The following is a 16,795-nucleotide window of genomic DNA, read 5'->3' as shown; positions in this document are numbered from 1 at the left end:
CTCTCCAAGGCTCAGGGATCACTGCAGAAGAGTGGGTAAAAAGAGAGAAAGGATAGCAAAGAACTGCAAAGTGTTATCTTCTGGACAAGACAAGATAGAGCTGCACAAGAAGGCCGTGCCCTTCCCAGCTGAAGTATTGCTACCAGTAGATTCCGGGTGAGGAAGGGCCATTGGCTTTTGCATGTGCATCACATCAATGACCACGCAAGTTGTCATACAGATGGCCCTGGTCAAACTACGTGGGTCACCAACAGCGGAAGTCAAGAGTGTGGGGAAGGACTTGCTAGTGATGGGGCAGGACGTGGGGGAGGGGGGTAAGGGATGTTAGGGTGGAAGCCAAATGAGAGAGGATGGAGAGAGAATAATCAGAACACATTACATATGTGTATGAAACGGTCAAATAAGTTTTAAAAAGTTGCATTTCCCATTCCAGAAGCCCTGGGTTACTAAACAAAAATCCCAGTCCTGGGTATGAGATACCTCTCTAAGAATTATTGGCCAGGAAGTCCCAAAGAAAGACCTCCTAAATTATGCAAGTTATGGCCATTGCACCTGCTTCCCCCCAGAACTGGATGTTAAGACATCCCTTTTATTGATGACAACCACACATCTTGGACACAGAATATAGAGAAGCCATGTTGGAACCAAGCAGGAAGCTTCCTCATTGCTGGGAGGCCATCATGGTGCCAGAAGTTGCTGTGTAGGCAGTTGAGGGAGTATGGGAAGCCAGGAATGGTATTTCTTAGCTTTGGACCTTGCAAACTACAATATCAAGTTGCCAGGCAAGGGATGCTCACTGAAATAAGAGTGGCACAACTGTTAGGAGGTAACCAATTTGTTTCTGATGGGCTCTGAGGCCTATGCCATAAGAGGAACTTCATGCCTAGTACTGTGGATGTTGTCAAAGACCCAGAACTCATGAGCACTTTTATTTTGCTAAATGGATATGTTGTCAAACCTTCTAACTGGTACAGTCCTCAGTTTTGACCAAAGAAGTTTTTGCAGCGAATAGCAGTTAATGTAGAATCGTGACTGGTCAAGATATTGAGAACAAGTGATTGCTGTGTGCTCCACCTTAAGTGGGATATCCGTCTCACACCTTCAGTGTTCAGGGAACACTGAAGAAGCAAAATGAGAAGGGGTGTAAGAGCCAGATGATGAGGATCAGAGCCATGAAAGGATGTCTTATCTAATGGCAATCACAGGTTGCTTGGGGAGAGGAATTCATTGTCTCCTGATGTAGCCTTGGTGAGTTACCCATGTTCCAGTGGATAGCCCTACATCCATACCATTGCAAGTGACACTGGTCAGACCCATGGGTCACACAGCAAAAGCTAAGACATGAAAGTGGGATGGGGACTTGAAGCAGGAAGTGCAGCAAAAGGAGGAGGAGGAGGAGTGTGACTGGGTTGTATCATAAACGTGTACAAAGTTGTCACAGACAAAACTGATTCTGTAAGTGGTGTTGGCATTAATTAAGTTTATCTTTCTCCTCCCTGTCCTTTTGACTTTTCTCCCTGAAGCAAAGCTGTTTGTTCGGTGGGACCCTCACTTGACAGTTTTCCTGTGTCCTTGGGCCTCACTCGAAGGGTTCAGCTTAGTTGAAGCCTTACGGAAATTCGGAGCCACTGAGGCAGTTCAGTCTCCATGCTGACACACAGAATCAAAAATATCCAACATTATACTTATGAACAGGAGTTAGGGTTTACCTCCTATCTCTAACCAACTGTGATATTTTTATGTCAGTTTGACCCAACTGAGTCATTTTGTAAGAGGGAACTTCGATTGAGAAAATGTTCATTGTGGGTGGTGCCACGCCTGTACTGGTGGTTCTGGGTGCTATAAGAAAGCAGGCTGAGAAGCCATGAGGAGCAAGCCAGTAAGCAGTGTTCTTCCATGACCTGATGCATAAATCTAATTAATCTTATCAATAAAAACCAGGAGTCAGGTATTGAGGTAAAACCTGAAAGATCAGAGAAGCAAGTGAGCAGCCACAGTCACTTCCTGCCTCTGAGGTTCCTCTGACCAAAAGGGCCAGGATCCTCTCTCTGCCCCGCCTTATCCCTTCCTGTCTCCTCTCTGCACAGACCTCCAGACCATTTTGGTTAACTAGAGGCTAGCTCCGCCCTCTGACTCCTGTTGGAGCCCACTAGGTTTCCTAGTGGCTGTACCCAGCAGGACTGCAGAAGAGGTTGACTGGACCACGGGCCTGAGTATCAGGTGTTTGTAAGGGTCTACACTTGGCTGTACTAGCAAGGGGGAGGTCGTTTGCCCCTCCCCTTGGCATTGTTATAAATAGCCCTTTGGAATAAAGCTCTGTGTCACTGGATAAGGATCCAGGCTTACCCGAGATTATCCTGTGTTTCTCTCCCTTCTTTATTTCTACCTAAGTCTCTTATCCCTCATTCCTCAAGAGTCCCTGGGGTAAATAAATGTGGGAGCTGGTCCCCCACAGACTCCAAGCAAGCTTTATTTGTCAGAATCAAATAAAATATCACACAGCAGTGGCCTCTGCCTCAGTTCCTGCCTCCAGGTTTCTTCTGTGCTTGACTTCGTGTCTGTGCCGTGATGGACTGTGATGTGGAGCTGTAAGATGAGATAACCCCTTTCCTCTGCATGTTGCTGTTGTCACAGTGTCTTATTACAGCAGTAGAAATCCTAACTAAGGTACCAGCTGCCATCTTTATGAAACCTCCTGTATTTGTTGTCACCCTTGAGCTGTTACCAGTGGTCTGGCTGGACTTGGCATGCTAAAGTCTAGTAGATTGAAAATGGTTTTGTGACTGAATTGTGAAAATGAACCATAGCTGCTGACCCAACCACATTTCAATACATGTTTATGATAAGGGCCAGTTCTCCTGTTGTAGAATATTCCTTCACACTGTGTGAAGATATGTCACTGTGATTGGTTTAATAAAATGCTAAATGGCCAATAGCTAGACAGGATTTTGAGGGCAGAGAGAATGCTGGGAAGAAGGCAGAGTCACCAGCTAGATGCAGAGCAAGCAGGATGGGCAATACAGAGATGAGGTAATAAAGCCACAAGACAGAAAGTAAATTAATAGAAATGGGTTAAGTTATAAGAGCTAGTTAGAAACAAGCTATCAGCTGAGTTTTCATAATGAATAAGTCTCCATGTGGTTATTTGGGAGCTGGCAAGTGGGACAGAGAAAGACTCACTACAAATGGCATCTAATGTGGGGACACATATTTCCACGTAAGACCTAAGAACGCTTAAAAAAGCTTCCAGACACACAAAAATGGAGCCAGACGCAGCTTCCTAGTCCTGCAGTCTCTCGTGTGGGCGGCAGTACAGAGATGCGTCTCCAGGCCATCGCTATGGGTTGAGCTGCCAGCATGCCATGAGCTAAGCTGCACAGTGATTTAAGTTTTGCTCATCCAGTAAAGTAAAGCAGATTCAGACTAAAAATAAATAAATAAATAAATAAACCTCTAAACAGGTTATAGTGTGTTTAACAATGTATGTAGGCTTAAAAGAAAAGAAAAGGAAAGAAAAGAAAAGAAAAGAAAAGAAAAGAAAAGAAAAGAAAAAGGACATATACAGTCATAAAAATAGTTTTAAAATAATATAGTCTTTAAAGACAGAAGTAAAGGAGCTGGAAAGATGGCTCAGTGATTAAGAGCACTGGCTGTTCTTCCACAGGTTCTGAGTTCAATTCTCAGCAACTACCTGGTAGCTCACAGCTATCTATAATGTGCTGTGGGATGGTCTGTATGTCAAATCTGTTGCTCTGATTGGTCAATAAATAAAACACTGATTGGCCAGTGGCCAGGCAGGAAGTAGGTGGGACAAGGAGAGAGGAGAATTCTGGGAAGCAGAAGGCTGAGGCAGAGAAACCCTGCAGCCACTGCCAGGACAAGCAGCATGTGAAGACGCCGGTAAGCCACCAGCCACGTGGCAAGGTATAGATTTATAGAAATGGATTAATTTAAGATATAAGAACAGTTAACAAGAAGCCTGCCACGGCCATACAGTTTATAAGTGATATAAGCGTCTGAGTGATTATTTTATAAGTGGATTGTGGGACTGCGGGGCTTGGGGAACCTGGAGAGAAGCCCTCCAGCAACAAGAATGGAATCTGATGCCCTCTACTGGCATTCAGTTGTACATGCAAACAGAGCATTCATATAAAGACAGAAGTAAAGTAATTTAAAAAAAAAAAAAAAAAAAAGGAATAAGCCCCACAAGGATGGGAAATATAACACAGGGAGTTTGGACCATATATGGTACTTTGTTAATTTTGAATTGACAGCTGCTGAGAGACATGGGATGGTGAAAGGGATTGCTGAATTAAACCAACCTATATATTTTTAAAATGTCTTAACTTCAAAATGGAAGTAAAAAAATAAGTTACATTGGTGAAGAGTGTAGCTAGAGTTTTTCTGCTTTGCCCACAGTCAGGACAAATCTTTGTCACCCGCCAGTCCCACAGCTGCTCAGACCCAACCAAGTAAACACAGAGACTTATATTGTTTACAAACTGTATGGCCGTGGCAGGCTTCTTGCTAACTGTTCTTATAGCTTAAATTAGTCCATTTCCATAAATCTATACCTTGCCACGTGGTCGGTGGCTTACCGGTGTCTTCACATGCTGCTGGTCATGGCAGCAGCTGGCAGTGTCTCTCTGCCTCAGCCTTCTGCTTCCCAGAATTCTCCTCTCTCCTTGTCCCACCTACTTCCTGCCTGGCCACTGGCCAATCAATGTTTTATTTATTGACCAATCAGAGCAACAGATTTGACATACAGACCATCCCACAGCAGAAGAGGTTATGCTTTTGTTTCCACAGAAAACAAAAGGCTGTGGATTCATTCAAAGTTGATAGAGATCAGATTTGATCAGGGAAGACACCCTTAAAATCCTGGCTACATCAAAACTGTACAATGGAAAAAAGAAAGCCATCTTCAACAAATGGTGCTGGCATAACTGGATGTCAACATGTAGAAGACTGCAAATAGATCCATATCTGTCACCGTGCACAAAACTCCAGTCCATGTGGATCAAAGACCTCAACATAAATCCAGCTACACTGAACCTGACAGAAGAGAAAGTAGGAAGTAGCCTACAACATATTGGCACAGGAGATCACTTCCTAAATATAACACCAGTAGCACAGACACTGAGAGCAACAATCAATAAATGGGACCTCCTGAAACTGAGAAGCTTCTGTAAGGCAAAGTACACAGTAAATAAAACAAAACAACAGCCTACAGAATGAGAAAAGATCTCCACATCTGACAGAGGGCTATTTCCAAAATATATAAAGAACTCAAAAACTAGACAGCAAAATACCAATCCAATTAAAAAATGGGCTACAGATCTAAACAGAGAATTCTCAACAGAAGAATCTCAAATGGCCAAGAGACATTTAAGGAATTGTTCAACATCCTTAGTCATCAAGGAAATGCAAATCAAAATTACTGTGAGATACCATCTTACACCTATCAGAATGGCTAAAATAAAAAACACTGATGACAGCTTATGTGGGAGAGGATGTGGAGCAAGGGGAACACTCCTCCACTGTTGGTGGGAGTGTAAACATGTACAGCCACTTTGGATATCAGTATGATGACTTCTTGGAAAATTTTGGCATCAGTCTACCTCAAGACCCAATGATATCACTCTTGGGCATATACCCAAGGGATGCTCACTCATACCACAAGGACACTTGCTCAACTATGTTCAATAACAGCATTATTCATAATAGTCAGAACCTGGAAACAACCTAGATGCCCCTCAACTGAAGAATGGATAAAGAAAATGTGGTACATATACACAATGGAGTACTACTCAGCAGAGAAAAACAATGACATCATGAGGTTTGCAGGCAAATGGATGGAACTAGAAAATATCATCCTGAGTGAGGTAATCCAGATTCAGGACAAGCAAGGTATTTACTCACTCATAAGTGGATACTAGATATAAAGCAAAGGATAATCAGACTACATACAACCCACAGCTCCAGAGAAGCCAGGAAACAGGGAGGACCTTAAGAGTGATATGCATGGATTGCCTTGGGGAGGGGTAATAGATGAGGTCTCCATGAGTAAACTGAGGATGGGGAGGGATACAGGGGAGGGGATGGGGGGTGGAAACATAAAGGAACAGGATGGTCAAGCTGGAGAAGGGACAGAGTGGGAAAGCAATGAAAGAGTTATCTTGATAGAGGGAGACATTATGGGGTAAGGGAGAAACATGGTGCTAAGGAAATTCCCAGGATTTCACAAAGATGACCCAAGATTAATACTACTCGCAATAGTGGAGAGGGTGCCTGAACTGGCCTACCCCAGTAATCAGACTGGTGAATACCTTGACTGTTATCATAGAGCCTTCATCTAGTACCAAGCTCATAGGAACTCATGACCTTTAGACCAACACCTGTGGAATCTGCATGGGACTGGACTAGACCCTCTGCATATGGGAGATAGTTGTGTAGCTTGGTCTGTTTGAGGGGCCCTTGGCAGTGCAATTAGGATCTATACCTGGTGCATGGGCTGACTTTCTGGAGCCCATTACCTATAATGCCTTGCTTAGTTAGCCTTGATGCAGGGGGAAGGGGCTTGAACCTACCTCAACTGAATGTACCAGGTTTGCTGACTCCCCATGGGAGGCTTTACCCTTTTGGAGGAGGGTATGGGGGGCAGACTGCGCAGGGAGAGGCTGAAGGGGAGCAGGAGGAGGCATGAGAGGGGGATCTGTGGTTGGTATGTAAAATGAATAAAAAAATTCTTAAAAAAATCAAAATCACAGAAAGGCGCAAAGCTACACAGAGAACCCTGTCTTGAAAAACCAAAAATAAAATAAAATCACACACACACACACACACACACACACACACACACACACACACATACACACACACACACACACACACACACACACACACACACACACACACGAATCCTGGCTATAGACATAAAGAAATAAACCTAGAAAAACTATAATACAGATGATGTGTAGCTGAATTTTTCTGTGTCCCACCGGGTCCACAACCGCTCAGACCCAAGTAAACACACAGAAGCATATATTAATTAAAACTGCTTGGCCATTAGTTCAGGCCTACTACTGACTAGCTCTTACACTTAAACTCAGCTCATTTCTGTTCATCTATTGTGGGAGCCCATTCTCGGGTTCCTTGTGGCTTTACCCAGCAGGTCCACATGGAGGATGATTAGGACCACAGGCCTAAGTGCAGGGGTCTGAGATGGTCTGCACTTGGCTGTGCTGGGGGAGGAGATCTTTTGCTCCACCCCTTGGCATCTCATAAAAACCCTGGGGCAGAGACAGTCAGGGCCCATTGGAATAGGTTCCAGGCACTCTCAAGGCTATCCTTTATTTTCTGTTTATCTCTGCAATATTCTCCTCAATAAATCCTTCTATCTAATATTTCCTGCTGCTTGCACTCAAGAAAACTCTGGGGAGCTGTGGGGTTGGTGGGTAAACACCCCATAATCTATATGTCACCACGTGCCCTGTGGCTTTACCTGTGTGCCATTACATGCTGCTCCCTGAACGGTGGGCTGGCATCTCCTCACTCAGCCTTCCTCTTCCCAAGAATTCTCCTTGTCTGCTTATCCCACCTATACTTCCTGCCTGGCTACTGGCCAATCAGCATTTTATTTATTAACCAATCAGAGCAACACATTCACAGCATACAGAGCAATATCCACAGCAGTGATGTATATTTTAACTGCTCAAACGTAAAACAAAAAATTATCTTTGGCTGGCTTATATACAGTGCATAGTCCATACTTGTGTTAATGCAGATATGTATGTTACCTTTCAAAGTGTATGTGTTTTCAGAGTAAAGGGACCAGACACCAATGAAAATGAGTGGTCAGGGTGACCCAGGCTCTCAGAGTGCCTCTGTTGCCTCAGAGTTCTGCATCAAAAACATTTCAAGGTTGCTGGCTGAGACGGTCCAGCCTCACAGATTATTTTAGCCAGGACTTGACCATTATCCTAATTTTCTCAGGATCCTCCAAAGATGCCAGTGCCTCCAAACAAAAGAAAACAGTCTAGGGAACACAATGCCCACATTCTCAATAAATGTGGTAGGTGGATTTTGGTCATTCAGTGGGCTATGGATGTTTGTCATTGTTTAGGGGGCTTGGTTACAAATTGTTATTGGTCATGGTTTAAAAAAACTGAACAAAGGAGATTCAGGGATCTCTTTCTGAAGAGAAAAAGGGAAGATGTAGCATAAAAATAATGAGATAAAAGGGTGGATTGTCGAGTCTACTTTTGAGCAACCACTAGTCGCAAATATTTTACATTGGTATGGATTTTTGTATATTGATACAAATTTAATGTTATTTTTTAGAACACACTGCACATATGTTTCTACTCTTATTGAAGGTATTGTACCAATGCAGCTCATTTAACAATGTAATGTAAATTTCTACTCCTTGAAAGTTATTATTACAAACTATTTAGGATAATAAAGAAATGCAGGTTAGTAGTTAGTCACCTATAATAAACTTATCATGTTAAGTATGTTTTCAAGGTCAGAGATATGTTTTAGATAGATAGGTGATCTTCAAATGCTTCAGAGACCTACAGAATATGGCATTCAAGATGTTTTAATAACATAAGGCTTTTGATGACAAAAACCACATCTGCTCCTGGCAGCACCGATCTACTTCAGAGAAGATGATGGACAACAAAGGACCTCCATATGGGGTTTGCTTTCTTAGCAGCAAAGCCAGCCATGTGGGCAAGAGAGTGTCCTTGCCTCGACTGCTGACAGTTGCTGTCAGAGCTGGGCAATAAGGGCACAAAAGACAAGGTAGGACAGTCCTTCAAAATTCCCGCTTTACAGAAAAGTCTGTCAGATGTTTTAGACCTGTAGGCTGAAGATGGATGCCGCAACATTGCAGAGGAAACTTGGGCGACTGTCCAGGCAGCCAGATGTCTCTGTAATTTCTATAGTTTTGGAGGTTGCTTTCTTTACATTTCCTTTTTACTCAAGTTATATTTCATCCTTCTTGGGTCTCTAATGGAAATTGAAGACTAGATAGTTATAGTTTTACAGTTTTCTATGTTACCAAATTCAAAAAAGAAACTTACATAAGCAATGTAAAGTTTATAAGGTTGAAAAACATAAAAACTTAAGTTGTTTATTTAAAAAAATATTTTAAGGTCTAAAAAGATATTTTTTAGGATGCTAATACAAGTTATGATAAAAATGGTTTAGGTATAAAACTTTGGACTAAGACAGGATAGATAATGGAATATTTTCTCTAAATTTGCCAAATGCAAATGGACTGGATATTGTAAATTTAATTATCACCTGATAATTGTTCTTATTGTATATAGTTTCACTGTGTTAGAGTTAAAACCCTTCCTTTTTATTTAGACAAAAAGGGAGAAATGTTGTGGAATATTCCTTTACACTGTGTGAAGATATGTTACTGTGATTGGTTTAATAAAAAGCAAGCAGGATGAGAAATACAGAGATGAAATAATAAAGCCATGAGGCAGAAAGTAAGTTAATAGAAATGGGTTGATTTAAGTAGTAAGAGCTAGTTAGAATAAAGCCTAATATATTGGCTGAGTTTTCATAATGAATAATAAGTCTCCATGTGGTTATTTGGGAGCTGGCAGGCAGGACAGAGAAAGACTCACTACATTCTCTGATGAATTTGAGTGGTGTGTCAAGCTGCTGATGCACGTCAACAGACAAAATTGCTGCCTGTGTACATTGATGTGCTAGGCCCAATAACCATCCATCATCACAGACTGAGCATAGAGCTATCAGTGTATCTGCTGAACTGGCTGTCATGCAGACCATATTGTGGTTCCTGATGAAAGCTCACACATCTATCTCAGTGAAGGGGATCATGTCCTTAATGTATTGATTACCAGAGGTCTCTGGCAGTCCCTCAGGGATAAAGGTATTTTCTTCTCTGGTTGATATTTGTTCAGTTTATGTATTTCTACTCCACCCCAATCAGTTGATTTTTAACCACATAGTTACATGGTTGTGGCTCTTAACACTAATGTGTCTTTTTTTAACTTTGTGAGCTTTTCACAGTCTGACAGTTGAAGCATCTTTCATTGCAAAGGTCACTCCCCAGAGTGTCAGTGGTCAAGGTACTTAGTGGTCTTCTGTACTCCCCATCAATCATTGGCATGTTGGGGTGGTATTGTGTTCCCCAAAATATTGTGTATCCTAATAAACTTATCTGGGGTTAGAGAACAGAAAAGCCACTAGATACTTAGGATAGGCAGTGGTAGCACACGCCTTAAATCCTAGCATTCCCGAGGCAGAAATCCATCTGTTCAAGGATACAGCCAAGCATGGTGACTCACACCTTTAATCCCAGAAAGCAAGCCTTTAATCCCAGGGAGTAATGGCAGAAAGCAGAAAGATATATAAGACGTGAAGACCAGAAACTAGAAGCATTTGGCTGGTTAAGCTTTTAGGCTTTGAGCAGCAGTTCAGCTGAAATTCATTCTGGATGAGGACTCAGAGGCTTCCAGTCTGAGGAAACAGGACCAGCTGAGGAACTGGTGAGGTGAGGTGGCTGTGCCCTGTTTTGTCTCTCTGATATTCCAGCGTTCACCCCAATACCTGGCTCAGGTTTGATTTTATTAATAAGAACTTTTAAGATTCATGCTACAGCATGTGGTATTGTTCAGTATTGAAAGATATATTGTTGAGTCCAGCCTGACCTTTGGACAGTTCTTGGTATAGGAGAGTGTGGATTGAGAAATAATCGATATGAAAAATACAGATGTAGATGTGAAAGAAAAAGACAGAGACACAGAATAGCATCAGGAGGGCTCTGGGTCAATACCACGTTGCCCTGAGTTTATTTTTTCACAGCCTTTTTATACCCAAAGCAAGTGGGGCAAAAGACCTCCCCCTTTCAAGGACATCACGGTTCAAAGTACGAACAAGTGTAAATACATCTTTAGTACTCAAGACACTGGGTAACCACACCTTTGGCAAAACATTCTGTTATGCAGACTTGTGGAGGTAAAACAAGCTCGGACCTTGAGTCAAGATGGAATAAGACCTCACTATGGAGTCTCTGTGGGGCCTCACAATATATCAAAATCATCTCAGATCAAAACCACCTCACATTCTACCTTCATCATTTTTCAATTCACACACTTTGGTACTAGATATTTTAGTCACTAAATATGGCTGTCCTCAGAAAACAATAACCTCTTCCTGACCATTTCCTAGGAGGTAATGATAAGGACAAAAGAGATGGCATAGGAAGCTTGTAGATTTACTTGGAAAATCCAGAACTGTTGGGGTGGAAGTTTGAATGTAATTGGCCCTCATAAGCTCATAGGGAGTGGCACTGTTATGAGGTGTGGTCAATATATTGTACACCCCAATAAACTTATCTGGGGGTTAGAGAACAGAATAGCCACACAACAGCTACTTGTTTTAAATAGAATAAGAAATGAAATTTTTTGTCTGAATTTGTCAAATGTTAATGAACTGGACATTGTTAATGTATATAATGGAGGTTTTTTTTGTCTGAATCTGTCCAATGTGAATGGACTAGACATTGTTAATGTAATTCTTGACTGTATATATTTTTTCTTATATTTGTTATAACTTTTTTATTTTAAACAAAAAAAGGGAGCGCCAGGCAGTGGTGGTGCACGCCTTTAATCCCAGCACTCGGGAGGCAGAGCCAGGTGGATCTCTGTGAGTTCGAGGCCAGCCTGGGCTACCAAGTGAGTTCCAGGAAAGGTGCAAAGCTACACAGAGAAACCCTGTCTTGAAAAAAACCCAAAAAGGGGTGTGTGTGTGATTGATATATTATGTACCCCAATAACCTTATCTGGGGGTCAGAGAGCAGAATAGCCACAATAGCCACAATATTAAACATAGTAATAGCACACGCCTTTAATCTTAGCATTCCAGAGGCAGAGATCCATCTGGATCTCTGTGATTTCAAAGCCACACTGGAAACAACCAGGCATGGTGACTCACATCATTAATCCCAGGGAGTGATGGTAGAAAGCAGAAAGGTATATAAGGCGTGAGGACCAGGAACTAGGGCCTGGTTAAGCTTTTAGTTTTCAGGCAGCAGTTCAGCTGAGATCCATTCAGATGAAGACTCAGAGGCTTCCAGTTTGAGGAAATAAGATCAGCTGAGGAATTGGTGAGGTGAGGTTAGCTGTGGATTGTTCTGTTTCTCTGATCTTTCAGTGTTCACCCCAGTATCTGGCTCTCATGCTTTTATTCATAAGACCCTTTAAGATTTGTGCTACAAGGAGGTGTGGCTTTGTTAGAGTAGGTATGGCCTTGTTGGAGGAAGTATGTCACTGTGGGGGAGGGTCTTTGAAGTCTCATGTATGCCCAAGCCATGCCCAGTGCCTCAGTCTATTTCCTGTTGCCTGCAAATCTACATGTAGCAGCTCCGTCTCCAGCACCGGGTCTGCTTGCACACTGCCATGCTCCCTGCTGTGATGATAATGTACTGAACCTCTGAAAATGTAAGCTGCCACCTCAATTAAATGTTTTCCTATATAAGAGTTGCTGTGGTCACCTGTCACTTAGTCCACTTCCTGTTGCTTTCCAAGATGTAGCCAGCACCACATCTGCCTGAATGCTATCACGCTCCGCACCATGATGATGATGGACTGAACCTCTGAAAATGGAAGCCACCCAAATCAAACTGTTTCCTTTATAAGAGTTGCCATGGTCATGGTGTCTCTTCACAGCAACAGAAATCCTAAGACAGAAGTTGGTACCAGGAGTTGGGTATTGCTATGATAGGCCTGACCATGGTTTTGTCTGGAGGAATCTGGACTTTGGTACTCTGGATTAGGAGAACAGTGGAATGCTTTAAGCACTGCTTAATGGGCCATACCAGTAGGAGCATGGAAGACAGTAGTGTTAACAGAGATTTGAAGCTGGGCAGTGGTGGCACACGCCTTTAATCCCAGCACTCAGGAGGCGGAGACAGGCAGATCTCTGTGAGTTCAAGGCCAGCCTGGGCTACAGAGTGAGTGCCAGGAGAGGCACAAAGCTACAAGAGAAACCCTGTCTCGAAAAACCAAATAATAATAATAATAATAATAATAATAATAATAATAATAATAATAATTTTTTAAAAGTGATTTGAACTGTAGAGATCAGAGGTTTCAGAGGAGAAGACTGTTATTATGTGGTCTAGAGATTGGTCTTACAATATTTTGGTGAAGAAAGTGGCTGCTTTTTGCCCTTCTCTGAAAAGTCTGTCTGAGGCTAAAGTGGAAAATTTTGGATTAATTTTATAGGGAGAGAAAAATCTCAAAACAGCCTTGTTTAGACTCTCATGTGATTATTAGTGTTAACTCTCATGAAGATTTATAATGAAAAGGAGCAAGCTAAGCAAATAAAAATACAAAATTTACAGATTGAGAAAAGGGGCACCAGATAGTGGAATAGAGTTAAATCCTGTGTTCAAGGAGATAGATTAAGAAATGGAATAAAGGGGGTAGTGACCTCAGGGCAAGATTCTACCCAGCTAAGTTTCCAACTTGTGAAAAGGTACTAAAGAAAAGCCAGGAGCTTGGTGTGGTGGGGCACACCTTTAATTCAAGCACTCCAGAGGCAGAGGCTGGCAGATCTCTGAGTTTGAGGCTAGGCTGGTCTACAGAGCAAGTTCCAGAACAGCCAAGCTTAGGTTGTGAAGGAAATGATGGAAAACAGAAAGCTGGTAGGGATGTAAATGAACAAGGGGGCCATGTTTGAGCCCCAGTAAGCAGCAGTACTTGGCAGTTTTGGCTACATGGTTCTAGAGTTAAAGATAGAAGAAATGAGTTATGGAATTTGCCTCCATGACTAAAGAAAGCTGCTGAGGCCAGGCATGTGTCTTAGGTGTCCCTGAATGGAGGCCTAGGGAGGACATTGCATGAAGCTGTGAAGTTGAAGCCTGGATTGCCTTGTAGATCCCAAAATGTTGGAGATGCCAGAGTTGTGGGTTACCTGCTGAGGAGAACTGCTAATAGGGAATGGAATCAGCCCAAGAGAAAGAAGTGTGTTGCAGTCAACAAAGCTGAAAGAAGTTGGTGTTGTGGAATATTTTGTGTTCTGACAAATAAAGCTTGCCTGGAGATCAGAGGGCAGAGCTAGTCACTAGTTAGCCATAGAGGCCAGGCAGTGATGGAGGCTCACACCTTTGATCCCAGCACATGGGAGGCTCACACCTTTCATTCCAGCACAATTGGGAGGTGGGGACAGGAATATAAGGAGACAGGATCTTAACCCCCTTTTTGGTCTGAGGATTTGGAGAGGTAAGAAGTCTTTAGTGGCTGCTGCCCTGCCTCTCTGATCTTTCAGCTTTATCCTGATATTTGACTCCTAATTTTTATTGATAAAAATAATTAGGATCACACTTCCAGTTGGAGATCTGAAGAGCATTTTGACATCAGACATGGAGATAAAGAGTTTGGAGTTTGTCCAAAGAGACATGGAGATAAAGAGTTTGGAGTTTGTCCAGCTGGTTTTGGTCTTGCTTCTGTCCACTATTTCCTCACTATGCCCTCTGCCCTACATTTTGGAATGCTAATGTATATCCTGTGCCATTATATATTGGAAGTATTTGATATGCTTTTTGATTTTTATTTTATAGGGGATTATAGTTAAGGAGATCGCATGAATCTCAGAAGAGAAATTGAACTTTGGATTTTTAAATAAGTTTGAGACTGCTATAGATTATGGGGACTTCTGAAGTTGGACTGGATGCATTTTTACATTATAATATGGCTACAAGCCTGTGGGGGCCAGGATGTGGAATGTGGTGGTTTGAAAGAAAATGGCCCCCAAAGGTAGTGGCACTATTAGGTGTGGCATTGTTGAAGTAGGTATGGCCTTGATGGAGAAAGTGTGTAACTATGGGGGTGGGCTTTGAGGTCTCGACCACTTCTTGCTGCCTACGAGTCAGGATGACAGGACTCTCAGCTCCTTCTCTAGCACCGTGTCTGCTTGCAACCTGCCTTGCTTTCTGCCGTGATGACAATGGACTAAACCTCTGAAAATCTAAGCCACCCCAACTGCATGATTTTCCTTTATAAGAGTTGCCATGGTCATGGTATCTCTCCAGAGCAACAGAAACCCTAACTAAGAAGACAGTGAAGTCTTCTGAGAAGGTTCTCCTGACCTGGCTGGGTCTGCTGTATGCATCAGACAGCTCTGGGCACATAATCAGTCTTCTCAAACTGTCCCTAAGAGTGAGCACAGTTGGGCAGTGGTGGCACCTGCCTTTAATCTCAGCACTCATGAGGCAGAGCCAGGTGGATCTCTGTGGGTTCAAGGCCAGCCTGGTCTACAGAGTGAGATCCAGGACAGGCACCAAAACTACATGGAGAAACCCTGTCTCAGAAACAAAACAAAAAGAGTGAGCACAAACTGCAGCAAGTTTCTTGAAGATGACTGTCACTCAGAGAATAAGGGACAGTCCTTGAGTCCTGCCCACTAAGTACATAGGAGAGTAAGACAGCAGGGAATAGATTAACTCCTGCCCCTCTTAAGCAAAGCATCAGTCAACACTTCTGAGTATCTTTCCCACTAGCATCACTGTTTACCCTTTGCCAGCCATTCTGTAGGGTAGATGAATGCTACTTACTGGGTGGCACAGTTACCATATTTTGAATTGATGCTCTTAGGCAGTTTCTCCTTAAACAAGAACTAGACTGAATATCCAAACTAAGGTGTAGCGATCAACCACTTTGAAGGTCCTGCCTGCCTGTACTTCCCAACTGATGCAGGTCACAATTTTGGCCTCTAATAATTACTAACATTTTCTTTCAGGTGCACCACATACATCACCAGCACTGTATTATACAAAAGTCAGCAATAACACCCCACTCTGGAAACAGTGACTTAGGGCTAGTCATGAGAGCTCCAAGAGTTCAACAGATCTCTGAAAAAAAAACTGTCTAAAAATGAGACTGGTTAGGATTGCTTCAGGAGCTTCTCAGAAGGATGGCTGGTTGGTATTTATGTGATTCTTGTATATGTTATTCCTACAATGTGAACATCCAATTGAAAGAGATGGAACAAAATCTGGCCTTATTTGAACAGGAATGATCAATGATGTCACATTAGCCTGGGGGAGTATTCAAGCTGACTGCAGCTCACTGTTGTTGTGACCAGTAAGACTGTCCTAGATTTCCTCCTTGCAGGCCATGACAAAGGATGTGAAAACTCTGATACTTCTTAGTACCTGGACTAATGCTTTGGATCAAGGGAAAAAGTCAATACAGATACAACAATTAGGCAGCACCAACGTAGAGTCTGATGGTTTGTGGTATTTGTTTAGATAGCCTAGGAGTGGAGCACTAGAGAATGTGGTCCTTAGTTCTGCAGGCTGCTCTTGTCTTGCTAACAGTCTTGTGGACAGTAACCTTATTAAAGCAAAGTAAAACAAATTGAGATGGTTTGTCCCAGAACCTGGAGTTCAGACTGATTCTTGACCAGAGGACTGTCACGCTCACAGACAGTGAAGAGTTCAGTGACAATGTGCAGGTAGTTGAAATACAGTTCTTTATGGGGTCCTCCTGCTTGCATGTGTTGTGTGATAAAACTTTTCCTGGGGAGACACAACACACACCCCTACTCACCCCAGATAGGGATCCCAGGACAGACCAAAGTAGGGATACCACCAAAGTCCAATTTGGTAAGCCGATGAGTTTTTCTGGAGTTACTTACGGAATATATGTGAGGGGCTTCTTATAGAAGCAGAAATGAGTAAAGACAGTTGCATTAGCAAAGCCCATTCCAGCATGGGTGACAACTCACAAAGCTGGAAACCTGA

This window comes from Peromyscus maniculatus, chromosome 5 (genome assembly GCF_049852395.1).
Source record: "Peromyscus maniculatus bairdii isolate BWxNUB_F1_BW_parent chromosome 5, HU_Pman_BW_mat_3.1, whole genome shotgun sequence".
Classification (NCBI taxonomy): Eukaryota; Metazoa; Chordata; class Mammalia; order Rodentia; family Cricetidae; genus Peromyscus; species Peromyscus maniculatus.
This window is presented reverse-complemented; position numbering follows the sequence as displayed.